Below are 26324 nucleotides of genomic sequence, written 5' to 3'. Positions count from 1 at the left end.
TCACCTTAGGGATTTAAACACTTTGAATTCACGAGAAAGTGCAATGTACCAATTTTTTTATTCCAAAGACTATTTCGTTGTATAACAAGTGGGAAAATGTCATGTGTAATGGGAGCCTCCGCCTCTATAATACTAGCCAGTGGATGTCTGGAGAAAGTTTGTTCTTCCATTATACTTGCAATCAATTATTCCCAAAATATTTCCCTGACCTTATAAAACACAGGAGCCTCGTGGCATAGTGGCCAAACTGCAGTACTGCAGCCAAAACTCTGTTCATGACCCAGGTTCAACCTCAAGCAGCCAGCTCGAGGTTTACTCAGTCTTCCATCCTTCCAAGGTTAGTAGATAGAGTACTGACATTGCTTTGGGGTGGGGATATGTGTAGCCTGCATAATTAAATTGTAAACTCTCCTGAGAGTGCTTTAAGCACTATGGAGTGATATATAAGCTGCACACTTTGCTTTGTATCCTCTGTATCCTCCAAAAGAGGTAAATAGGAGTCATCACAGAAACCTGAAAGCAGCCCCATGGTCCCCATATCACAGTTTGAGCCAGTTAATCACAATGGTCCTTCCAGTTATTCTGGCCCTTTTTAATTTCACATGAGAGTGTGCAGTAATTAGCCTTAACTGGGTCATTGATCTGAAAGGAATATACACTCCCAGCATTTCCATCCATCTTGAGTTCTTATGCACGGGACAGCCTCAAGCCTTCTATCTTTGCTCTCATCTGGAGTTCACTACAGAATCAAGGAAGGTTAATGCCAGCTGAGCTTCTTCAATACAGCCTTCACCATTGTGTCAGGCAGAAAAAAAAGGAGAAGGGGAGATTTTCTGAGCAAAAGACCAGATCCCTTCGTTTCCTCTGTAACACCGTGCACCTCAGCTAAATTGCTCTTCGTTTGCCTCCCGGAGCGAGGAGAATCCAATCTCTCTCTCTGCACTTGGCCGCTGTCCTCCAGTGGGCTCCTCCTGATCATCCCTGTTATCATGTGGGTGTGTTTAATCAGAGTTTTACTCTGGAGCGGATTTCTGACGTCCCTGAAGGGGACCTGGAAAGATCTGTCACAACCTGACACGGAAGAGATGACAGAGATGTCATTAATGATTCATGGCATCTTTTTACCAAGCTCTCTGGTGTGATAAGCAAAGAGGACTCATGGGCATTTAGCAAAGCCATGAGGTGAGCAGCACAGAAGAAGTCGATGGATCTTTACTAATATTTGTAGCATCTTACAAGGGCCCCACTTTCAGCATGCCAACCCCACAGACACTCTTCAGAAACTATAAGTCAAGAACCCACTGTGGAACCCATAGAATCCATTCTGTGCTTTAGCAGGTGGCCACTCTAAGAAGCAAAAAGGAAGCCAAACGTTGAGTTGGAAAACATGGCAAGCAATTGGAGAAACGTTCTGCCTGGTTTCTATGCCAGTGTTGTTATGTTTCACCAAATGCCCTGGATTAGAAATGGGCAAAAACCAGAAAACTAACAGTTAATTATTCATGGCTACCTATGAACCACAAACTGTCCCCAAACCCCCAGAAAAAAATGAACCAATTTGTTCATGCCTGGGGGAGCAGAAACTACTACCTCTTCCCCCTCTGTTGCCTACCAGCCCCTTCCCACTGCCCCTGTTGCCTTCCTACCTGTCCTGCTATGTCTTTCACTGCCTCCACTGCCGCCATCACCATCGTTTTCAGAGATGGTGGCCTGACTTCCCTTCCATGAGACAAGCCTGCTGTCTCTGCGTATGAACATGCCCTTCCTGGAGGATGGCGCTGATGGAGGAGGAAGAGAAGGTGGCGGCAGAACCAAGTAAAGAGGCGATGGGGGACAGCGAGAAGGAGCAAGCACGCATCCGTTTTGCCAAAGCAAAACAAAGTCCCAAACAGGAAAAAAAATCAGTGCTTTGTTTTAGTCAAATGAGTTGCACGAACCGAACTATGAACCGAACCACAAACCAGCTTGGTTTGTGTGCTGTTGTTTTTTCTGGTTCATAGTTTGGTTCATGCCCATCTCTATCCTGGATGCAAAAGACTCCAGACCATCCAGATGGAAAGATACTGTCTACCAGTTGGTAGTCATCAACAAGAGGTCCATCATAGTCCTTGCTCCACTTCCCCCAAATCAAAAGAATCATTTGCCATTTCAAATTTGGATTGGAAATTCTTACTTTGAGTATCCTATTTCCAATCAAAACAAGACCAGACATTCTTCCTTCGAACACTTCACTAGTAAAGTTGAGAAGTAGCCTTGTGCGCCAATGGACTCTCAGCGTCCATCTTCATCATATGTTGAAAAAAGCTTTGTTGTCTTCCATTGGGTTGTTTTGATCCAAAGTTCACAATGACCTTGTTAGTTAAAGAATAGGCATATAACACTAATACTCACAGATATAATCAATGAGATGCCGATTAACAAGGCTGTTTACGTTGCTAGGGGGAAAAAAGATTGATTAGATGAGGGTATGCTTAGCTCATCTACTTGCCTGCTGTGTTTTGTGGGGGGTGGGGTGACAAGAGTATTGATGGTGACAAGTGACTGATGCAAGAGGTTGAATCCTCTTTCTTAATGGCTTCGTTTTCCTTCCCGCCATGGCCCTATCGCCCCTCTTCAATTAACTGAATTGGCTAACTGTATAAGCCTTGCGTGAGTCAAAGAAAATGGAGGACTGTCAGTATCTGGGGGAGGATGCTGTTGGAACTGTGCCAACAGGTCCCGCCTTGGACTGCCATGTATAGATCTGGCCTCTCTTTTTTCACAATCCGGTATGCATACAGAATCTCATGATGTGTTCCAAAGAATCCAGAAGGGGAAAGTGTTTTAGTGACAATGCCTTGTGGAAGACCTCCATAGTACAATTCCCAGGATTTTTTTAGAAAGGAGACCTATGTCTCTAATTAAGAGAAATCGTTGGAATCATCTATGTAGTAATTGTTTGGGTGTCTAAGGGCTTATTCCTGTGAACGTTCATTGAATATGTTGGCATTCTCTGATCTGGTTGTAGATGTTCCTCTTGTTTGTCATTGCAGCTATTGCTGTTTCTCTTGCTCAGCTTCTTCTTCGGAGTGTGAGTTTACATTCCTCCTCCTCTTCCTCTTCTTCCACATCTTGCTCCTCTCTTGTAGGATGGTGGGCATCATTATGGCCATCTTGAGTGTGGATGCAGAATCCTAAATAACCAGATTGCTTGGTTTCATCCTTGCATGTCAAACAATCTCCAGGCACTCTTGACAGCATTCTTGCATTGGTAGGAAATATGTTTTCCACCACACCCCCATCCTTCTCCCCCCCCCACACACACAATTTTTACCATTTTAGCAAAGAAAAATCACAATTGGTGCAACTGTTTAAATTGCACAAATTTCCTGAGACTAGGATGACTATTTAAAAAAAAATATTTTGAAACACTAGATCGGTTGTTCACATCTTTCTTAACAATCAACCAGTTCATCTGTGATATTTGCCTTTGCTTCACAAAGGGCAAAGTACACCTGAAATGTTATGTCTGAATTATGGACAATTTGAGGAGTAAAGGCCTGCTTATCTCATTCTCTGATGGAATCTTGTGGGACTTTCTAATTGAAGTGTATTGTCGTGTCTTGGCAGTCCAAATCAATGGGAATAAGGAATTAACTTGACATTTTTCCCATTCCTAGATCAGATCCTTTATACTCCAGGAAGAGGTTCAACACTAGAAAGAGCACAATCTGTTAAAAAAAATGATGTACTCCTATGGCTAAATACATCTTCATGGAGATCTTCGCTTGGTATCTTTATGTAGTATGTTTTCAACAATGATTGTGTCAGAATTTTTGAAAAGGCAAGATCCATTGTAAGACTGCTCTCAGCTGATGATTCCTCGAATCTATTCTGTTGGCCAGCAGCTTGTTACTTTGAAGGCAAGGGGATGCCAAATCTCCTCCACATTTAGCCCCAATTTTAAAGAGACTATCTAATGTTCTGAACCCGTTTTGGGGGTAATGTTCTGCATCTGTAATGTCCAGATTAAACCCAAAGTGAGTTTGCTACTGCTGCAAAAGCAGAGTCACTACACTCCACAACTGCTGGTAAAAAGCTGGACGGTGCCCTGGGGATTTGACAATTTCAAATGACTTTGGCCATTTCTTGTCACAAAGACAGTGATTTGCATATTTCCTGCTATTCTCTTCCAGACAATTGCTCATTCATTTAGTTGCAAAATTGCTTAGGAGTAGTCTGACCCCCCCCCAAAAAAAATTAAACCAATTTCATCAGGTTTCGGGAACCAATCCTGATTCAATTACCAAAGAAAAGCTGATTCCGATGTAACAACTGTATACAAAACTTCTGAGCTAATGCCTTATGTTGAACATATGAATTATAAATCATCATCAGCTATCATCTCATGTCTCTACCATCTCCCATCCCTCAACTAGAAGGAATCATCACAAGGTTCTATGGTTTATTCCAAGAGAACACGAGATTAAGCTCACAAGCACCAGAGGCATTTCTGTGGCTGCCCAGGACACACCAGAGCCTCCTGGGACCACCAGTACAGATTTTTGAAAAAAAAAAAAAAAAAACGCTTCTGGAAGACAGGGGGAGGGGGAATCCCAGATCACAAAATCCATGCAGTTTTGGTTTTGGTTTCCTTTGGGAGAAAATAAGGCTGTTTTCAGCAATTGCTAGGTTGAGTTCACCCCATGATGGGGCCCGCTGACATTGCTGACCCTTGCACCCCTCTCTAATTCTCATATTATCTTGGGAGTCTTCTGAGTTCTTTGCAAAAGAACGACCAGTTCCAATGGGTTTGCAGGAAAAGAGAAGCAGGGGTGCCAAATCTCTATTGTTATTATTTTATGGGTTGTTGTTAGCCGCCCAGAGTAGACTTCGGTCTAGATGGTCGGAGTATAAATTAAATAAATAAATAAATACCAGATAGCTCAGTGGCTTAGATGTCTGGCTATGGAGCTAAAGGCTGGGAGTTTGATTCCCCACTGGGCCTCCGTGATTAGAAGCTTTTCTCGGGAAGCTTCTAAAGAACCTTGAGCTTACTTAGGCAATCCATTATAGCCTTTGCTATCTTGGAAGGCCTGCTGATCAAAGAAGCGCTCACAAAGCTGAGAAAACAAATCAGTTCAAAGACATCCAAAGGCACTTGACTTCACCATTCCTATTTTAACTAGGACTAGGCTAGTGATGAGGAATTGTGTGTTTCATATCCCAAGATATTAGATGGATGCCAAATTCAGTGGTATCGATCCATTCGTTTTTCAAAGCACTGCTCATTTCTAAAAAGAGAGAAGCAGCAGGAGGAATGAACTAAATTAAAAAGAGTTTGTGGAGAGGTAGGAAAAAGCTATTGGCACAGAAACAGGATCAACGTGTGTAGAAAGTCATTGATGGCCATGCAATTTACACAAGATTCAAAAGGTTAGCAGCCAGATTTATGGGATCAGAATTCTTCGGCTTTCATCTCCAGCCACAAAGATATTCATGCTTGCTTCCCCCTCCATCCTGGGTTTTCCTTAAGCAGTTTTAACAAGCAATAGCTCTGAAGGCCAGTAAGGGCTTGATTCAGAATACAAATGTGTCCAGGTCATAATGTCCCTCTGTGTAATGAGTTGGGTCAAGCAGCTTCCGGAGTGCTCAAGTCCATACTAAAAGGGGTGGTGCTCTTTGAAAACCATGTTTTCCAAGGAAAGCTAGGAATCCTGGGAGTTGTAGTCTGAAAAAAGTAACATTTCTAAACACTTGGTTGGAGCACCTGAGATATTACAGTGTTTCAGGAGTCTAACAGGAAGGGCAACAGGAATGTATTTCACCAAGCTGCTATTTTGCCTCACTATCAAGGAAACAGGGAGGTGTAGTGAGGAAGGACTTTGGAAATTCACATTGAGGGGCAACATAATTGACTGGGTAAGAGGAGTCATGCTGTCTGGGGAATTATGGGAGTTAGAGTACAAAAGGAAGTATCTCCAGGCTCTTTGCTTTAAGGGTAGGCTCACATAGGTCAAGAGAAGCATTCAGAACCCATCATGTTCAGGATAAATTTGTCCACAGCAGCCAAAGTTCAAAAGTAAACCTAATAACACATACTGCTACCACCAACACCAAAGCGTTTTTCAATATTGTTTTGGAAAATAAGCTTCATTGGCTAAATTTGGTTCTGAGTCATGTGCAGAAGATCACTGAAGATCACTCACCGGAAGGACAGATCCTGAAGCTGAGGCTCCAATACTTTGGCCATCTCATGAGAAGAGAAGACTCCCTGGAAAAGGCCCTGATGTTGGGAAAGTGTGAAGGCAAGAGGAGACGGGGAGAACAGAGGACGAGAAGGCTGAAAAGTGTCATTGAAGCGACCAACATGAACTTGATCCAAATCTGGGAGGCCATGGAAGACAGGAGGGCCTGGCATGCTCTGGTCCATGGGGTCACAAAGAGTCGGCCAGACTTAACGACTAAACAAGAACATGCGCAGATGGATTTACCTCTCATGGAAGACTGGTAGAAAGGACTCCTGATTGTGGAAAACACATGATCCTGGACAGTTTTTGAGAAAGTAGCAAGGGTGAGGGGGATAAAAGGGGAATGTCTTCCTCTGGATTGAACGATTAATGAGAGGGTTGGTCTTGCTGTTGGGTAGCTGGAAAGTAGTAATAATTGGAGGGAGATGCACCAAAGTGGCCAAAGTTTGTTTATTTAAAAAGGAGGCAAAACATAGCAATCCATCAGTTCCTCATATCTAAGCCACTCTGCAATGATTAAGACTTGCCATTCTCCAAGGGAGCCATAGCACATTTCACAGACTGGAAACCATTCTTCACACATTGGCTTATAAGGTCCACTGTGCAAGTCATACATTCCTGGATCAGCCTCTTTTTTTTTCATATTCTGCTTATGGCCATGGCCAAAAAGAGATTGAGAATGGCTGATTTAGAATTCCTCTAAGGCTCTTGAGAGTCCCCTGGACTGCAAGGAGAACAAACCTATCAATTTTGCAGGAAATCAACCCTAAGTGCTCCCTGGAAGGACAGATCCTGAAGCTGAGGCTCTAAGAATTTGGCCATCTCATGAGAAGAGAAGACTCCCTGGAAAAGACCCTGATGTTGGGAAAGTGTGAAGGCAAGAGGAGAAGGGGACGACAGAGGAGGTTGGACAGTGCCATCGAAGTGACCAAAATGAATTTGACCCAACTTCAGGAGGCAGTGGAAGACAGGAGGGCCTGGCATGCTCTGTTCCATGGGGTCACAAAGAGTCGGAAATGATAAAACAACAAAAAAGGCAGTGTTCATCATATTGCTAGGATGGCCACTGGGCTGTTGAGCAAAGACAAGCTGACCTTTGAACACTTGGCTTCGAATTTCCGCTTCAGCCATTTTGTTCTTGCGACCGTTAAAAGAGAACAATTAAAAATTGTGACTGTGGATTGTTGTTGTTATTTTAAACAATTATGTCCTGAAACTACAACAGCTCCTCAATCTTTGGGGAGATTTCTCCAACCCAATATATATTTTTTTAAAAAAGCATTGGAAGTCATGAAAATCAGAAGAACAGAGACTCGTTTGACTTCTACAGCAGCAAGCAAGAAACCCAACGTACGATTTGGGTTGCGTGCTTTCTATTCTGTCTCACTAGTGTTCATCACCTATGAAATCCAACACAGAACAAAAGAGGCATGTCCTTGACGTGAGCCCTTTGTGTGCCTTCTGGTTGTGAAACACTGGAAGTTACTTTAGCTCTGTTTTGACAGTTACCTTTTCTGCAAGGCCGTGAATAGAAACACATAATGGGGGCATTTCTGTACGCACCCAGGCAAGAGTATGTCTCCTCCTGACACGCTTATTTGTCTTTGAGTAAGAACTGCAGAAAATAAATACAACCATGACAACAATAGCAGAAGGGAAATTAACGGGAAATTAATTTTTACCTGCTTGCTTGGGTTTAACTCAAAGTTATCAGTCTGTGCCACAGACATTTATTATTTTATTTATTTATTTATTTGATTTATATCCCGCCCATCTGATAAATCTATACCACTCTGGGCGGCTAACAACAATATTAATACAATTATAACAGCATAAAATAAAAATCTCGATTAACAAACATAACAATCATAAATAACAGATAAAGAGAAAAATAAATTAAATTAAATTAAATGCTGGCAGGAGGGAAGGCCTTAACATAAAGCCATGTTTTTAGCTGAGTTTTAAATGTGCCCAGGGTAGGGGCCGCGCGAATCTCAGGAGGGAGATTGTTCCAAAGGTGAGGAGCCACCGCCGAGAAGGCCCAGTTTCGTGTCTTCTCCCTTCTGGCCTCCCTCGGCGTCAGGCTCCTCAGCCTCACCTCCTGGCTCGCGCGGGTGATCCGGGTAGAACTTGGTGGGTGAAGGCGTTCCGCCAAACATCGAGGTCCCAAACCGTATAGGGCCTTATATGTAAGCATTAAAACTTTGAAGTCGATACGGAAACGGATGGGCAGCCAATGCAGTCTAGCCAGAATAGGAGAGATGTGATGGTATTTTCTCCCTCCAGTGAGAAGTCTGGCTGCTGCATTCTGCACCATCTGAAGTTTCCGTATCAGCCTCAAAGGTAGCCCCACGTAGAGCGCGTTGCAGTGGTCTAATCTTGAGATTACAAGCGCATGCACTAAGGTAGTGAGGGCCCCCGTGTCGAGATAGGGCCGCAGCCTGGCAATCCGCCAGGGATGGAAAAAGGCGGAGCGGACCACCGACGCCACCTGTGTTTCCATGGGGACATAGGCAGGAACTAGTGAGCAAGTATGCTTAAAACAAATATCTCTCTGTCCACCTGTCTGTCTAGCATCTGCCTATCTTATTAAAATAAAATAGAAACACCAGCATAGGGATGAACAATTAAATTAAATAAACAATAACCAACAACTCCCCCAACACATAGTTTAAAAAAAAAACAGATACAGCAAAATGCATGTGACAAAACAGTGGAGTTTAACTGCTGGATAGCTCAGTGGTTTGAGTATCTGGCTGCAGAGCTAGAGGTTGGGAGTTTGATTCTCCCACGGAGCATCCTTGAGAGGGGCTGGACAGTTGATGATCAGCAGGGTTCCCTCCAGTTCTGCAGTTCTAAGATCTAAGATTTGTCTCTTTGCAGTGGAAGATCCCAAGCAGTGGAATGATCTCTGATAAGATTTGCCAAGTGTTCTCTCACGTACAGCTATCTCTTCCTGTGTCAGCAAGGACGGACGATTTGTGACTATTCCATGTGGGCAATCTCAGATCTTTTCACAACAGACACTCAGAGGAGGAAGAGAAAGACTGCTCAAACTCCCACCCCTTATTTACAGTTCTCTGCTCCCTGCAACACTTTGTCTGGAGCTATTGCCAAAGTCTTCTGCAGAGTGGAGATTGTGGGCTCTCCTCTCCTCTCCGCTGGTACATTTCTGCCATGGAATAAAGATCTTTATCATGAGTAATTACAAACGGTCCTGGGTAATCATCCGCGTCACAGTACATTGAGCTCATCTGTGTGAAACAGAGACATCCCTCATTCCCCTCTCTTTGTCATATGCATTGCTAAAACACCTCGACAAGCACATGGTGAATAATTCAGATGTGTTTATTACAACCTCTGGCAGGGGATCAGAGATAGGAGAGGTGGAAATGCAATAACATTTATCTCTCTGTGGCATCTCTCATCAGAGTATCATTCAGAGCATCGCTGGGAAGGTCAAGATGACCTAAGGCAGACTTTCTCAACTCTGGAACCCCAGACGTTTTTGGCCCATAACTTACATAAACCTGAGCAAACAATGCCAATAGGCATGGATGACAGAAGTTGAGGATTCAGGAGGAAAACGAGGGCCTACATTGAACTGCTCCTCTCAAAACTGTAGGCCCATTGAATGAATTCACAGGTAGGAACTGACATCCCTTGAATTCTGTGGTTCCATTCCAGTTGGACCTAGTGACTGGGATTTAAGCCTGACAGAGGTTAATCTAAGGGTTATTCACTCCACAAAGGGTGGTAAACGGTCATCATCCTGATATTTGTAGCTTCCAAATCCTGATATCTCTAGCTGCTTCTCATGTTTTCTAGGATAATTGGACCTGGAGTCCAACAACTTCCAGAACACTAGACATTTCTTTCTTTTCTTTTTTTTAAATTGTTTTGTTTTGTTTTAGGGGATGGGTATAGGAGAGTGAAGAAGGGTGGGGCATGGGATAAACAGGGGGTGCAAATCAGCATGAACATTTTAAAGTACTCATTATCATCTGCTACATTTCACAGATACATATGTTCCCGGTAGAAGTTAGTTATGATATACATTCTGTTTCTAGATTGATCATAGGTTTTCTATTATCTATTTCTGAGCCCGTCATAAAATTTATGCCAACGGTCCTCATGCTTTGTCTTTCTTGTCGGATCTAACCATTCTGATAATTTATCCATTTGCACTGTGTCCAGAATTTTTGTTATTAACTCGTCTTCTGGTGGATTCTTCGGGTCTTTCCAATGTTTAGCAAAAGAGGATTCTTGCAGCTGTCAATATATGGATGCCTGAAGAAGATTTTGTTGTTTCTATTGAATCTGGAATTATGTTTAAAAGAAAGAATTCAGGAGTTACAGTTATCTGACTCTTCAGTACCATTTTCCAATATTTTGGGGCTGGAGCAGTATAAATATCTGCTCACCTGCAACAGAGGACATCTAGCATAGATGTGTTTTCTTTCTGTCATAGTGAGTTCTACCTATGAAGCAAAGAAGACCTTCCCATGCATGGAGGGGGACAGTTGGTTGTCTGAATCTACCCTGGGAGAAGTCTTTTGATTAGCTTGTTCCCAAACAGGGTTAATACTCAGCTGAGATATGCAGTTGCTTAGAAACCAGGTTCTGATGGTGAACGTATTAATGCTTTCCCCAAAATTGCTCTTATGAACCTTTGCAAAGCTAGTTTTTTCTGCCTTCTGTCTTAATTAACAGGCACCTACCAAAAAATAAATGTAAAAAGCTCGAGGCAGGGCATAGGCCACTTTCTTCATCTCCTTACGCACCTCCTGGGATTCTGGTGCCGGGATGGCCCCTCAGTTTCTGACGCCACTTCAGCAGTAACTAAAGTCTTCTCCAATCCCTGAGGGAGGGAAAAGAGACTTCTCAAACCTGCCAAGAAAGTTACGGGGGCACTGGCTACAGCTTCTGAGGTGAGCGTCATGCATGGCTGCCAACATTTCCCCGAAGGCATTTTGCTGAGTTTATGAGGTTTTCCCCTCATTTCTCCTGACCTTGAAAAAAGGAGGCCAACATTGACCGCTTTGACTATTCTCTACACTTTTCATGACACTCACTGTTCATCCTCCAAGTACACAATAGCCTAGAGCAGGGGTCCCCAACCTTGGGCCTCCAGATGTTCTTGGACTACAGCTCCCAGAAACCTTCACCACAGGTTGTGCTGGACAGGATTTCTGGGAACTGCAGTCCAAGAACATCTGGGCACCCAAGATAGTGAAGCACTGGCCTTGAGAAACACAAAGTATGTAGAACCACGGTGGATACAGTATGAGGGGCTGAGCACTGACACAGTTACAGATGCTACCATTTGCTGCTGCTGCAGCAAAACTTTTTAATTATTTGATTTTTAGCCTGCCTTTTCCCCCGGTGGAGGCCAAAGGTAGCACATTAAGAAAAATAAAGCCAACAATTAATTAAAACAGATTAATTAAAACTAGAGATGGGCATGAAATGCTGATTTAGTAGTTTGTGATGGTTCATTGTTCAGACAAACAGAGGCTTTGCACTTTTCAGCCCTGCCTCCTCTGTTAGGCACCCACTCAAGAGGCAGTGCCCAGAGGAGGCAGGGCAGGGAAGCCGGGTGGGTAGGTGGGTGGATGAGATGATGCTGGGAAGTGCCAAGGACGAACCAAAAGATGAACCAGCATGAACTGCCAAACTCTACTTAAAACTGTAATGCATACTGCTTTAAATCATTGTTTTAAAACTATGCATATAAAATGTATCTCCCTCTCTCGCTTGCCTCCTGGATCCCCAAAACCTTTCTTTAAAAAGTACATTTTCAGGGGCCAAGTGCACCTGCCAGTGGAGTCAGCTCCACAGTCTGGGAGCAGGAACAGAAAAAGCTTTATCTGCTGTCCTCCTCACCAGACAGGCTTATGAGTACAGTGAGACCAATGGAAGGCACACCCTTATGGGTTTTAATGAATGGAAGCAGGGGCTCATACAAGGAGATACTGTCCTTCAACCTACGTTTTAAGAGAACTTTACGAGATATAAACAGGATCACAACCTTAGAGTCTGACTTATTTTTTTTCTAAAATAAAAGCTAAAAATACGAGGAATGGCCTCCAGTATCTGTAGAAAAAAGTTGTTCCATCGACTGCACATACACCACTTTGGTTACATCCTTCTCACACATTCCACTGGTGTTCTGGAAGGAAGACCATGGAAAAGGACTTGCAAGGATGCTGCTTGTATCTTTTTACTGTCTACCCCCCAAAATGGGCTCCGTCAAGCTTAGCATCTGTAAGATTTGGCAGCTGAGCCTCAACAGCCATATTGCAACCCGGCCTCCTCTACTAATTGCTGCACCTGTAGAATTAACTCTCCAGTCATCCCCATAATCGTGGCTGCCCCTAAATCGTCCCCTTTAATGGGCTTTGGGAGAAGAAACACCACAGCACCTGAACTGTGCTTGCCGCAGCATCAATCTCTCCACTCATCGAATCTACTCCGTACAACAGTCAAGGGAAACAAGGTCTGAGCTGGTTGGCTTGGACGGCTGTAGCTCTTCAGCCTCATGGGCAACATATTAGATTAGATATGATTGTGTAGCTCTCAGGGAAAGAAGCCTCAGCGTGTGTAACTGGTTTTCGCATCAGCTGTGATAGGAGAGACATGGCTGATACTATGGGACACACAACTAAGGAAATAACCACAAAGCCTGAACTCACAGCTTTGCTCCTGAGAGTCCTCCAAAACTTTGGTAAAGTTTACTATCCCAAGCCTTTAAAGCTGCCATGATTTTAGCAGCATCTCATTCCCTGGAGCTTCTCAAAACCCAAGTGCAGGGAGGTGGGCCCTTGTGATGTCACGGAAACAGGGCAGGCACGGATTGGTAGAGAAGGAAGCAGAACACACAAGCGCTTGGTGGCAGCTTGGAATGGGTGGAAATGGGTGTCCAGGTTTAAAAATAATCTCATGCACAGAGTGCAAACAGCCACTTCCTCTAGTGACAATCCCTCTGAGATGTTTCTCCTCAGCTGGAGAGCCAAAGAAGCAAAGTAGTCCTTTAAAACTACTACCTGAAACTTCTTTAAGTCAAATAGAAGAATGTTGAAGATGAACCTTGGTGAATGTGTTATTTGCCAGGGATTCCACATGTGGACTGTTCACAGAATACACAAGGAGACCCTCCTCTCTCACTTACTAAAACGTCTGAAAGGTGGGTAAGGATTCTCTTCATTTGTGCAGAGGCACTGAATGGGTTTTGTTGTGTCTTTGTGGCTGTGCACTGGCCTTGCATGGAAAGAAGACTCGTGTATCAAGTGTATTTTGCACACATCCTAACAGAATCTCTTAAGGAGGCTCACGAATCTTCAATCTGTTGTCTTGCTTTGCCAAGTAAGGAAATCCTGACTAAAATTGGGAGCAAGATTACTTCACTTCCATGACTGAACTAGATCAACCAAGGGTCTGAGTTAGTGTGAGGCAACTTCTTATGTTTTATCTCAGGGACCCTCGACATAAGAGCGCTGTCAAACCTGATTAGCTAATTAACCATTTTAACCTGATGCATGAGAAAATCAGCACTTTGCCGGTAAGAATAATTCATCCAATTTTTTTCCCCAAGAATCCAAGGTCAGCATTTGGTTTTGTCAGAGATGCTGTGTACGCTTTCCAGGTAGAGAAGGTGTGGTTCCTTCTTCATAACGAATGCATTTTGCATTCTCCAGTCATCACAAAAGGGTAAGAAACAGTAGCATCTCTGCAGTTGTCTGTTTCATAATAGGATTAATTAATAGTTCTGTGTGCTCCAAGCAGCTTATTATAATTTTAAAATAAAATACTTAATTGAGGAACTCAGCTGGGGATTATGCCTGCAAACAAGGAAAACTCGGGGGCGGATCATCTCAACCCATTGACAAGAAAAACCAGCTTGGTTGTTGATGGATTCTTGAAAGAGATTCCCTGCTGATATATTTGGCTTGTGGTGGTACAGGCTTTAAACTGTTGGCCAAGCAGTTTGCTGGCTCACATGGCATAACCAAAGAGGTTTCAGTCTAGTTGCTCTGAGGAAATGGAGAGTTGTCCATTCATCTGCATTGTAACCTCATACAGAAATAGGGTCGCTGGGTCTCGGTGTGTTGGCTGCAAACTCAGTTTTTCCCGAATCCCAGGAGCGAGTAGAACCTACGATTGAGTTGTGCTGGAGGAGGATATTTGATACTATGGTCTGTGGTGGTTTTAACTCCTGGCCACCCATTTCTTCCCTGTTCATATGAAATATGAATACAGATGTGAGCCTTGGTATATGCCTATAATTATTCAAACCAAACTGAATTGTCAGCCCTCCGCTGTTCTACATATAGAGAAGATCATGCCTATCATGGAGCTATTAAAGATCAAGAGAGTATCAGAAAGAGAAGGATGCTGGTTTAATTCAGTAGAAACCTAAATGTTCAAAAAGTAACTATTTAAAGCCTTCGCAAATTTGTCAGCCTTGATTTTTCCCACACCAGAAAAAGAAAAAGAACTTCCAAGGGTTTCCATGACTTTGCATGTTCTGACCTATCCAGACCTTATTTCCACCTAGACCAGTGGCTCCTAACCTTGGGTCCCCAGATGTTCTTGGACTACAGCTCCCAGAAAGTCTGGCCAGCATATCTAGTGGTGAAGGTTTCTGGGAATTTCAGTCCAAGAACATTTGGGGACCCAAGGTTGGGAATCATTGACCTAGACTGATACGCTTAGGGTTGCTGGTGTCACTTCCTTGCCTTCTCACATTTATGTCAAGACCTTCTCTCGGGTCAGACTCGGGATTTTTGAAAGCGGAGTTTGAGATCACCTCTCCAGGCAGACTTGTCAGAACGAAGCACCACTGTTTCATGGATGGGGGGGGGAATGTAGACAAGTGTCCAAAACCTAACAGTGGTACTTAGCCTGATGAAGTCAGATCCCTCCCCAAAAGCTTGCCATTGGTTTGGTTTTTTTCAGTAGTCCAACAAAAGGTATCACCGACTCTTACAAGAGTGCAAGCTACGCTCCTACAATCTTAAGGACCACATGGCCTTTTCCTTGTTCACTTAGAAAACCTCCTGACATGGTTCCTAAGAAGCAAGAGGCAATCATGGCTTCCTATGTCTTCACCTTTAGCTAGATTGTAGCAGGACTGCCAGTCTCAGCACATTTCTTTAATAAATATTAGCTTTCTTCTATTCCTAGAAGAAGACCGGATGTCATTTATTCCCAAAAGGGCAGATGTGCTCTGCTAGCAGCTCTTAACATTGGATGATTGTACGCCCTGAATGTGGCCTTCTTATGAGCACCTGGCTTATCACAAAATAAAACAGAGTGCAGGATCTTTCAAAGTTCATCTTGTCTTCTTATCAAGTCTGCCTGCATGAAACAGGACAGCTGAAATGATCTTTTGCTCACCTTCTCATTGGCCTCCAGCATCTATGCCAAACCTGATTCTTGCTACCCTGCAACTTCACAAAATACCGTATATTTTTAACACTTGGAATAAAGCTGTTCTTCTTTTCTACCCAGAGAACAGCCATTCAAATTCTCTTTTCCTCTCCTGCCCTCTTTTCAAAACACTTAACCCCTGTAGAAATTGAACACTTTCAAAATGTAAGTATTGCTACGAAGCTGAATGCCTTTAATACATCTTCATTTGCCAGGCGGTGCTGTCTCTTCTCCTTAAATGGAATTACAGGAGGTGGACAAATCTCTATAGCAATGCCCTCATTGCGTGCATATTCCCTTCTTCATGAATCCATGATAAATTTTAGTTCAGGCCCATGAAGGTTATTTATGCCTTCTTTTTTTTAACTTAATTGTTTAAAAGTGCATGTGCATAAGCAAAATGTCCATTTGAATTCATGCAAGGGAAAAAAAGAAATAAGAGCATTTATTCTCTGATTTTTATCTTCAGAGCCAACATTTAACAGGATAAAAGCAACCGCCCAAACTATGTGTAAATATTCTTCTTAAAAAATCAGCTTCAGAGGCTGTTAGTCCTGTTGTTGTTGTTCAGTCATTAAGTCATGTCCGACTCTTCGTGACCCCATGGACCAGAGCACGCCAGGCCTTCCTGTCTTCCACTGCCTCCCGGAGTTGGGTCAAATTCATGTTGGTGGCTTCAATGACACTGTCCAACCATCTCGTCCTCTGTCGTCCCCTTCTCCTTTTGAGTTCACACTTCCCCAACATTAGGGTCTTCTCCATGGAGTCTTCTCTTCTCATGAGATGGCCAAAGGACTGAAGCCTCAGCTTCAGGATCTGTCCTTTCAGTGAGCACTCAGGTTTTTTATCCTTAGAACACCTCAGTGAGTTTGTCCTATCTCCTGTTTTTTCCTGCTCCCTCCATTGTCACACGATTGCCCTCAACCAATTAGGGTTTGCAAGTTGAACAGAACACTACATAGCTAGTCAGTCTTGCCTTCATGATGGCCCTGTGGCGAAATGATGGTAACAGAGAGCGAGGGAGATTAATCCGGAATTAATCACAAACAAGGTCACGGCAACCCAGTATGACTGTGCTAACAGAGACTGGCTGATAGCAACTGGCCCAGATCCATCGAGTGTGTTGAGAAGAGAAATAGGCTTTGAACCACCACCTTCGTTCCTCATTCACAGCTGAATAGGAACAGAATGTTTATACTGCCAAAAAAATAAATAAAACCAACAGAGGCCCATCATTTTTATTTATTACTTCAAAAACAAATGAGTTACATGTGAGTTCAGAATGTTACCTATGCATTCATTATTATTTCATGACTCATTTGTGTCTGTTTTGTTTTTGCAGTAATGGTCAGCGTAGGTCAGCTGGCAGCTTCAGAAAGAACAGGAGGAAAAGCTGGGAATGGAATAAAAAAACCCGCATTCCCTCTATGTGGTATTCATCAAACAGTTTCGAAAAATCATAAAATCCTGATAAGGCAGGGCTCTTCTTTGTGAGCAGGCTGGGAGAGAGTTGCATTGACAACACACTCCACACCTGAAGTGCTAAATGAACAAACCTCGTGGTGGTGGTAGGGTGGTGGTGATGATGATGATTTTATGTCCCAGAATTGCTCACAACCCAACAGGTGATTAGAATCCTCCGACCTCAATGAGGTGTTCTAAGGATGAAGTGGGGAAATGAAGAACCAGGTGAGGTGAGATCTTTATGTACAGAAAAATAAAAAATAAACAGCCGTTGGTAGGAGGTGAGACTTCTCTAGATGAAACTGAAGAAAACAGTGACTTGTTTATTCCCCGCTTACAGTTTTTCACCATATCTGTTGAGCTCCTCATTTGGAAAGTTCCCAGTTAATAACTGCTTACAAATCCTTGAAATGTTTTCAATTCATTCCTCGCAGTGTTTCCTTCCCCTTAACCGATTCCCTTGGGAGGAGGTAATTCTTTCTAATTGAGAGATTCATTAATTGCCGAATCTCGGTGAGTCTGTCGATCAGCCTTATTTCATTTCCTTAAAAATGGACATCTTTCTTTCTCTCTCTCTCTCTGAGTTTTGGCAGAGCCGATCTCTGGATAGAGAAGCAGAGGACCTGAATATTTTGAGACCCTGTTGAAAGAGGGGTGGTTGGCTGGAGAGCTCAGTGGTTTGGGTCTCTGGCTGCAAAATCGGAGTTTGGGAGTTTGATTCCTCACTGAACATCCCCTGATAAGATCCTGCCTGTGTGGTCTTGGGCAAACTGCACAGTCCAAGGGCGCCCCTAGAGGAAAGGAATGGGAAACCTCTCTACCTGGGAAACCCTGAAAAAGGATCACCATAAGACAGAATTGACTTAACAGCACATGATTATTATTGAAATGATTATTATTGAAGGAGGGGTGTCTCCCATGGATAGGAGATAGTGGTCCATAACTGTGAGATTTCAAATGACAAATAAGGAAGAAAGTATTTCTCAATGATAAAAACAAATAAACTTTAACAACACAAACCTGTATATCATCAATTTCAGTCCCTTAGCCACCACATCAAACCAAATGTCAGTGAATTAAGGGAAGCCTGCTGTTCAGCACACAGCTATAGGGTAGAGTTATCCAAACTGAGGGTCCCAGAGCTAGGGATTCTGGGAACTCTAGTCCAAGAAATCTGTGGGCCCAAAGTAGCATTCCAGACTGGGTATTGCATAGGGTTGTACCCCCTAGCTTTGTCCTCATCCAATATATCAAAGGCAGCCTTCCAAGTATATTCCTGGCTTTGCCCAGCAATTCTGTTGTCAATTTTACCTACACCAGCCATTTGTTTCCATCCAGGCTGGTTTATTAGAGAAAAGCTTCGGAATGTGGTGATGAGTTCTCATGTCTTGTACCTTTTAAAAAATTTCCAGAGGCACAAAGGTGCAATATATGGAGACCATATCTATCTATCTATGCAGGCAACTATTAAAACCAGCCTTCTAGCAATGTCCAATTCTGCTCTCCAGGAACCGCAGTCATGATTAGCAGAGAACTTTGGTAACCTCCATGTTCCCATCACACGATTTCTTTGCTGCAAGAAAAGTGTGCGGAAAGGATGCCATTGATCATTTTGGAGCAGACCCGATCTGTTAAGCAAAACAGAGATGGGGGAGTGGGGGTGAAATGTCTCCCCAAGAAAGGAAAACAAAGCATAAATCTCTTCCAGTTTGGTTATTGGGGAAGAATGGCCACATAGACCATATAGATTATTGCAATGCACTCTACATGGGGCTGCCTTTGAAGACGGTCCGGCGACTGCAACTGGTCCAGAATCGAGCTGCGTGGCTGATGAGTGGTGGAGCTGCTAGAGATCACATCATGCCGATTCTGTTTAATTTACATTGGTTACCAGTTGCTGCCCGGGCCCAATTCAGAGTGCTTGTTTTGACATATAAAGCCCTAAACGGCTTGGGCCCTGGATACCTGAAGGACCGCCTCCTTCCATATGAGCCTACCTAGCAGTTAAGATCTAGCCAGGGGGCCCTTTTGAAAGAGCCGTCCCTTAAGGAGGTAAGAGGGACGGCTTGTAGACAAAGGGCCTTTTCGGCAGCTGCCCCCAGACTATGGAATGCCCTCCCGACTGAGATTCCTCTGGCGCCGACGCTGATGACATTTTGGCGCCAGGTCAAAACCTTCCTGTTCCAAATGGCTTTTAACTGAAATAATATCAGCTGTAGGTCTGATGGCAATTTTTAGAATATATATTTTAATTGCATTTTAATTATTTTACCCTTTTATTTTGCCTTTTTATTGTATTTTAAATACTGTAAGCCGCCCAGAGACCTTCGGGTAGTATGGGCGGCATACAAGTTAAATAAATAAATAAATAAATAAATAAATAAATAGACCAACAGTCAAAGGTATAGTTTACTGATACAGTCCAAAGTAGACATGGGCATGAACTGGTACAATGGTGTTTGGGATGGTTCATGGTTGATCGGTGTCCATGATCCACGAACAATGGTGATTTTTTAAAATGACCCAATTCCTTCTATTTGCGCCCATCTCTAAACGAATAGCCCAATGGGCAACAAAACTAAGCTTCCCACAACACCCGAAGCCTCTCAGGAAGCACCGGGGTAGGAAGTAGGCTCCAGACAGCCTATGGTCCTACTCAGCTGGGCGGTGGCAGCTGTGACGGAGAGGAAGAGGAAGCCCAGAGCAAGGAAGGCAGGTGATCGGGTCCATGACATGGGGCTTTGCGGAGAAGTGGGGACAAAGCGAAATGGGAGGGGGGGGGAGTTTGCCATTTCATTTCATTTCGTGGAAGTGTGGTTCCCCAGTTCGATGGGGTTTTTTTGGTTCATGGTTTGTTCTGTGCCCATCTCTCATCTCAACCAAAGGCTCTCACACAACACGCTACATAAATCTGGGGAAACAGTGGGCTTTGTTCAGCCATTTTAAGAGCTAGAGGGCCAGAGTCTCTGGTACTCTTTCATCTATTTATTTTTCACAGCCAGCAGCTGTGGGGAAGGAAATAATAAAGTAATTAAGGATATCATTAAGCCAGGCATATCTCACATTAGGAAGCTTATTGCGAAGCACTGAGAGGGTGAGCCATGAATTGGGAGATTCCAGCTTGTGTTCTTATTAGGATAATTGTTGGTTTCTTTGTTTCCCACAATACCTGGTGCCTTCTTGCAGAGCATCACAATCACAAAGGGACAAAAAAAAATGGATTTGTCTCATTTTGATCGCTAGAACTGCAACCATATTTTCAAATTTTTCCATTTGGATTTTTGGAAATAAACGAGAGCTCTCTAACAACTGTATTTCCGTGCCTGAAAGTATAAACCTTAAGGACTTGTAGGCCGGCCACAAATATGAGACAAACGATGTTGCTCCATTCTTCTTCTCTGGCTCGGTTTGGTGTGGGACACAGGTGCACTGAAAACACTCCAACAACAAAGCCATCATCTCAAAGAGATTATATACATGACAAGTTTTTTTTTTCCTTTCTAGCACAGTCTAACTTACTCATTTTGGCCTACTGGTAAACCATTGCATTAAGGGGAGGGGAGGAAATGAATGTTCATGTAATAATGCACAGTCACGTTAAGACTGCTTTTCTGAAGTTTGCATACAAATGGACACAATTGGATCAAAGCATCTGTTCCATGGAGGAAATAAACTCTTAAGACTTACAGTTTCATGGGCCCCATATGAAATAAAATGTCAACACTCCAGACTACCAGACTTTTGCTGCTGTTACATGCCATCAAGTCAGTTCCAGCTTATAGTGATTCTAATAAGAATTCTGAGGCATCTGAAATGTTTAAGAAGTGGGCATGTTTAGCTTTGGGAAAAGAAGACGGAGGGGAGGTATGATAGCACTTTTCAAATACTTGGAAAGCAGTCCTATAAAGGAGAGGAAGGGTTTGTTCTCAGTCATCCTAGAGTGCAAGACACACAACAATGGGCTCAAGCCAGATTTAGGCTGAATATCAGGAAAAAAATTCCTAACTGTTAGAGTAGTACAACAATGGAGCCAATAACCTCGGGAGGGGATGAGTGCTCCAACACTGGAGGCATTGAAGGGAAAACTGGACACCCATCTATCTGGATTCCTGTACTGTGCAGGGAGTTCGACCTGATGACCTTCTAGACCCCTTGTAACCCACCTATTCTATGCTTCTCTGATTCTTTTAGGACAAAAGGGGACAATTTGAATATGGTCCACACAACACACTGGTGCAAAGGCTGGACTTTGACAGCTTGCTAATACCACCTTCCTTTCCTCCCATTCTGACTTGCAGTCCCCTTGAAAGTATGGCAGTTGCGATTCCACCTTCTGCCTGTCAGATCTCGTTGCAGTGATAAGATAATCTGATTAGGGGAATTGGGAATTATTAAGATTCACTCACCATCCATATTTTCATATCACAGCCAGAGCAAGCTGGAGATTGTCAGCGATCAGCGAAGCGCATGTTGAGTGGCCCATTCAATTCCCTGGCTTCCTTTTCCTTTTTTAAAAAGGAATATAAACCCTCCAACTGAAGAATCTTGCTTTCCCTCTCCTTATTCTTTCAATGCTACAGCTGCTTTCCACATCCCCTGACGCTGCAGACATCACTCAAGGAGATTTATTGAAAGACGTCCAAGACATCACTGATTATTAAGCACGACTCCACTTGTGTTCCCTTCTAGAACTTCCCTTGGGGGCGGGGAGTCTTCTTGCAGCTGTAGATTCAGGGTTCCATCCATGTATGGAAGAACTGCAGGATTTGGACAGAACCCTGGAGTTCTAAAGCAGCATAGATGGAAGCTGCTCCAAAGATCAGCTAGTCCAACCCCCTGCCAAGGGTGAAAATCTACAACTAACTCACCCTTGACTGATGGCCATGCCATCGGGGATATTTGAAGCACTCCAATGAGGGAGAGTGCATAATCTTCAAGCAGGGATGAAGAGTCAAAGACTCACTGCCTAGTCAGATTTGACTTGACTCAAATTTCTTAGACTTGACTCAAGACTTTGAACTCACCCACCCGTTTTTTTCCCCTAGGGAAAAAAAAAGCTTGTTTTTAATAGGAGCTTAGACTTGAGGTTTGGGACTCATGATTTGGTACCCAAGCCTCGAACTCAGACCCAAAGACTTGCCCAAATCCTTGCCTTCAAGACAATCCAACCTATGAGAGGCCAGGGAAGATACTGAACTTACGTTGTGTGCACCATTGATAGGGACAGTGGGAGAACTTTGTTTCCGTGGGTTATCTGTACGAATTTTCCAGAATTTCCAAAAGTCTTCATTTTGAGAATGGGGAAAAAACAACAACCCTAAAAATAAACAATTGGAATTCATTTGTTCATCCAGCTTCAGGGCTCCGAGTGGTTTATTATTAAAAGTTTGGGTTTAAATCTCTGTGCACTCCCTTGTGCTACACTGAATCCCTGGCTGATAGAATCTAATGCTCCTCTCCATGTTATTGACAGCGATGGCATATATCTGTTGAATCTGACCGGTACAGGTGGGTGAAAATTCTGTGTAAGAGTTTACCATCATTCTCAAATATATAATACAATTTGTGACAAAATGACTCAGAAGAACTTGAGTCACTTTGTTTCATTTTGTTAACCTTCATTCATTCGTTCGTTCGTTCGTTCGTTCGTTCGTTCGTTCGTTCATTTTTTTGTTTGTTTGTATCAGAACATCACATGGTCATATATAAAATAGAAGTAAAATTAAAAACAAATTAAAATGTTAAGATCATTGGACTTTTTTTGACCAGAAGTGGGCTACTTCAATAATGCTATTTTGGCCATTTGCTAGATCTTATTTTAAACATGTGGCGGGGCATAAAATTGCATACACTTAAGTGCTTATATGACCGAATTTATCCACAGTCACAGTAGTCCCATTTTACTTAATTTTTTCTTTGACTTTCCTACTTGGCTTCAAAGTTTATGCAGTGACTTCCAGATGGTCCAACGAGAGTCTTGTCCTGGTGGGAGATAAGGCCTCAGCATTTATCCATTCGTTGTTTTTCTTCCCCGTAGGTTTAGCCAAGCCTTTTGTGGTTTAATATTTAGAGTTTGAGAGGTATGCAGAAAACTTTTCCTTGATTTTAGCCATCATCTAGGGGGCTGGTGTCCATGAAGCGGATAGCTTTGGTCCTGAACTACCTTATTTTGTTCATTAGCACCTCTTTGGGTACGTCTGGAAGAGGAATGCCAGCCAAATAATGGACTTTGAAAGAAAGTAGGTTGCAGGCAGACAGAAATAATCCTTCTGCTTGAAACCGACCCCCAATATTAGTTTTGTTAATATTGGATGCATTTTTAAAAAGGAGAGTGGCTCATTTCTTGACTTCAATGTGCCTCCCATAAGTTTAGAAGGCTGAAGATCAGTCACTCCCCTGGGGTTGTGTTGTGTGTGTGTACCTTGATGCCAAAGCATACATACAACAAAACCAAGGCTCCGAGTCATTATTACCTTGTTAAAAGAGAACGGCACATCTGTTGCTCTGAGCCACTTTGCTAAGCAAAGTATCTCATCATTGATGAGTGTTTACCACTGCTATCTAGGGGGAAAGAATTAGGCAGTGCTGATTGGATGTGGCACCGCAGAGGATATTTTTGCACTGATTGATGCGATCCTAGTCAAGCCAGGTTCTCTCAAAAAATTCCTCTTGGCCTCTGCCCTTGGCACGCCACCCTCTGCTCAGTTTCTAGAAGTGGCCCAGGCTGCAAAAAGAATTGTGATCGTTGGAGAGAAGGAGGATGTTCACTCTTGACCGACTTGCTAGGGAGTTCTTGTCATTTATTAGGATGTTTTGTGCAGGAATGAAAGCACTCTGCAAAATAAGAGGAGCAGCAGGTGTCCGACACAGCTGAGGTATGGAGAGGACACCGTGAACTGGATTATCGGGAGCAAAAAAATGCCAAGAAGCGGACACTTGACACAGAAAAGGAGGCATCATCAAGAGCATTCAGTTGACGAGGAGTGTAGCTGTCTGTCTTTTGGGCTATCTTAACCTGATGGACTTCATTATTGCATCCTACTTTGGGCAGCCAGAATGAGGATCAAATAATTGGCAGCATGAGCCAGAGAGGGAAATTAAAACCAACAGGTGGGGAATGCAGAGAAACCAAATGTTGGCTAAATGTGAGAGGAAAGCTAGGAGCAGAGGAAACAGCATTGAACTAGGATAGCCCATTGGTCCGTCCGTCTGTATGAGCAGTGCCAAGAATGGCTGGCAGTGGTTCCCCAGCATTTCAGACAGACGTTGTAGTGGTTTTAGTCCAACTCTACCTGGAAATGTCTTGGATGGAATGGGGAACATTCATACAAAGTGCATCGTTTCACCGAGTTACGGCTTTCTGCTTTCCAAATGGAAAGAGAAAATGGTTTTTAATTCACTGGAGGAGGTAAAGCAACAGTTGGACAGACCTGTTTAGATTACACCCGGAAGGCTGGTAGATCTATCAGTAAGTATTAGTCACAGTAACTAGAGAGAAACTAGAGATAGTTTCAGAAAAATAGTTTTAGTTAGTCTCCAGTATTAAAATGTGCAAGGTTCTTCATATTCTGGATGCAAATAAAGACATGATTTTTTTAAAAAAAAACCTGAAACGTGGAAGTTTCTAAACCTAAAAAATCTACTCCACTAGGGTCAAGTAAGGGCATCAAAATGAGGCAATTCATCTTTGTGGCCAGAATCCTGTTGAGAAATATATGCAGCTCCTTCCTTTTGATTAGGGTGTTATATCACCAAACTAGTCATTTTAGAAGAAAGAGCCACATTAGTCTGTGCTATCAGGCAAATACAAATGGGAAATGGGGACAAAAAAAAACCCCAAAAAGTGTTGTGGCACTTTAAACACTAACTGCTATATTTTAATGTGAGCTTTTATGAACCTCCAAAAAAAAAAAAAGGTTGGATATTATCAGCTTCTTAGCGGAATCTGAACAACGTGTATCTCAAGAGTGCCGGCTCGCCTCTGTTACAACTATGTGCATAACTCATCGTAATTGGAATAGAGTCAAATGTGATTTACAACGCAAAGCTGAAGGTGTTTGTCTCCACTGTAACTAACTGTATAACTCGTCATTGCCAATCTTTTTTTCTTCTTCTCTAAGACAAACCCTTCATCCATCACCATGTCTATAAGGGTCAACTTAGCGCCTGGGTTGTTTCTTCTTTTTGGAATAGATTGATGAAGGTGGGAGAGGTATTGTTGGTTATGACAATGATGATGAAGATGACAACGATGATGGCAAAGAAGGGAATGGAATGTCTTCTGAAATGCCAGGAATCCTCCCTTTTTAACCCCTTCTATGCCCCCATCAGAGGAGTCCTTTACCAAGTAAGTGGTGAACTTCTAGATTTTGCACCCACTGTAGACTTTACAAGGAGCCAGACCTTCTAAACACACATGCATTTTATATCTGAGGCATTCCTTTAAGGAAACTCCCCTCGCCTGTAACACTTGGAGACCAAAGAAAATTCCTGATTACAAAAGGCTGGATAAAGAGGCAGAGTCCAGAATAAGAAATACATCTTGCCTACTGACAAGGCTGTTTACCCAAGAGGGAAGAAGAAGGAAAAAAAACAACCCTTCCCATTTGTTTCTGGAGAATAACACTGATCAGCTTGTGACAAATGCAAAAGGAGAAAAGGGGGTAGATAGGAAATCATGACAAAGACGAGAACTCAGCCATAGCAAAGTGACACTTTTAAAGAAAGGTAATTACAGACATCACAAAAATTGGTTTCAAGTTAGATACTCCTTCTTTACAGAGCTATAATTGGCTGATTTCATAATACCTGAAAGTGCTTGTCGCTTGATAAAACCGAAATGGCTAGCTGATTATCCTTGGTAAAAAAAAAATACCATTCTAGCTTGGAGAGGGCACCGGAAAAGTAGGCAACCAGAGGTTGTAGCTTGCTTATTAAAGACATGTCTGTCCTGCTATTAGTCAAATAACTTAAAGTGGTTTGCATTGTGACCAACAGAAACATCACAGCTTGGAAAAGTTTATTATTATTTCTGGACTACAACTGACAGAGACCTCCTGTGCTTCTTCTATGTTTGGGTCTTCCAAAAGTGATTTCTTGTTTGTTTGTTTTCTTTAAATTTTGTACTTCTTTGGTACTAGGCTTTTCATTATCATGTGAAAGGGAGAAGCCTCTTTCGGGTCATTAATTTCTTGTTTC

The 26324-nt window shown here is 42.9% G+C and overlaps 1 long non-coding RNA gene across 1 annotated transcript in view; it reads right to left on the bottom strand.

Moving 5' to 3' along the window:
- Window positions 1-26324, bottom strand: part of LOC144584643 (uncharacterized) — a 243774-nt gene that overhangs the window by 184576 nt on the left and 32874 nt on the right. The gene's annotated exons all lie outside the window — the stretch shown is intronic.

The sequence above is a fragment of the Pogona vitticeps genome, chromosome 12 (genome assembly GCF_051106095.1).
Source record: "Pogona vitticeps strain Pit_001003342236 chromosome 12, PviZW2.1, whole genome shotgun sequence".
NCBI lineage: Eukaryota > Metazoa > Chordata > Lepidosauria > Squamata > Agamidae > Pogona > Pogona vitticeps.
This window is presented reverse-complemented; position numbering and strand designations above follow the sequence as displayed.